We start from the raw sequence: 1693 nt of genomic DNA on the forward strand, positions 1-1693 counted from the left end.
GTACAATCATACGATACACTTAGTAGTAATAACAGCGTCATCGTGACGTATGTGATGTATCTGTCTTACTTACCGGATTCGCGATAACGGTCACTCGATCATATCTCGTGCATGTGCAATTATAGTAAAAGAAAGCAAAAAAGGAATATTCGCGTAAGCGTGCAGACTCTTCAATAAAAGGAAAGGAAGGAATGGGCAGTCCCTGCAGTTAGGCTAAAATTGTTGATCGGAGAATTTAGGCAGCGCATGCGCAGATGTGATTGTGTGCTAACATATAACGATGCATAGGTCGATAACTTTTTGGATATGCGTTTATTCATGTAATGATGCCCTTGTACTTTGATATTTCATTTTTTAATAAATTCTTTTCATTTGGATGCATCTATTGCCCTTAATTCATTCTAATTTTGTCGTATTTCCCATATTAATATACGTTAGGTAAGGTAGTAGGAGAACCGGCAACGTTGCCAGAGTCGCTTGTTTAGCTTGCGATGTTGCAGTTATTCGATGGTCTAGCATCAGAAGTGCAGTCCGTTTCTGGCATATTTACCGTAAATATAACCTGTTTTCACGTGTTGAAAAATTAATACTCCACTGTCTGAGATCTTCCTATACAATAATATAACGTAAGTTTATCAATTATATTATCTTGATAATGTTCGGACATAGACTTAAATCCTCTGGATTTACGACGAGCAATCGTTGTGGGATTCGAAACGTTATGTGAATAAAACGTTTTATCAAAATTTTCTCCACTCATATTTTAAACTATTTTATTCATCTTAATCCTATTATATTATATGTTATATATGATAGTTGAGAGATAGTGTGTATTTTAAAGTTTAAAACGAAACAATAAAAATTTTTTTACTTTTAATTTTATATAATTTTTTAAAATAAATTAACCATTGGATTAGCCGAAGCATATTGCCCATGATGTAAAAATCCATGCATTGTCAAAATTGTCAAATGGGCCTTAAGGCCCAAATCTATGAAAGCGTTTGCTGTTGCTATAGAGACGCTTTGACATAGCAAGGAAACCATTTTAAATAACTTCGTGTACGCCATTTTGTTATTATTGTTTCTTTTAAAATATATACTCGACTATTTCATTAATTTGAGGTTAATAGAACTTTTTATTATGCGAGAAATATGATTCATTTGTTGCGTATCATACTGTAATGTATAAATCAATAATACATAGATACATAAAATTCATGAAATTTGATAAATATATCGTAATAATTTTTTGAAATCTTAGATTATGTAGATACAAATAATATTGTATATAGGTCTGTCCAATTTGAGTTCCGGAGCCAAAATGCAAAGCCCATAGACAAAAAATTCAATGTAAAATTTCATGAACTGTAAAGTGTTGATAAGCATCGCTCAGACTCGTATCAACACTTTACAGTCTCCAAAATCTTATCCATATTGATTTTTTTGCGTCGATGGCTTTGCATTTTGAATCCGAAGCTTAAATTGGACACGCTCAGTATATGACCTTCAATGACTTTTTCTACAAATTATATTTGTCGTTCGTCAATAATATGTAATCGAAATATCTATGATCGATTCAAACACGCGTAATATTAGTTTTAAAATATTTTTTTATTTAGTCTAATCTAATTTTTGTAGAAATTTTCCAATATATGTATATATAGCCCACCCCCCCCCCCCCCCCCCCCCCCCC

General features: G+C 32.5%; 1 protein-coding gene across 1 annotated transcript in view; it reads left to right on the forward strand.

Annotated features, from left to right (window-relative positions):
- Nucleotides 1-519: 519 nt before the first annotated feature.
- Nucleotides 520-1693, forward strand: part of LOC108690586 (activating transcription factor 7-interacting protein 1-like) — a 23565-nt gene continuing 22391 nt past the window's right edge. The window contains exon 1 of the mRNA XM_018197955.1: nucleotides 520-626. The gene's annotated coding sequence lies outside the window, so the exon portion shown is untranslated. The remainder of the gene's footprint in view (nucleotides 627-1693) is intronic.

The sequence above is a fragment of the Atta colombica genome, unplaced genomic scaffold (assembly GCF_001594045.1).
Source record: "Atta colombica isolate Treedump-2 unplaced genomic scaffold, Acol1.0 scaffold33, whole genome shotgun sequence".
Classification (NCBI taxonomy): Eukaryota; Metazoa; Arthropoda; class Insecta; order Hymenoptera; family Formicidae; genus Atta; species Atta colombica.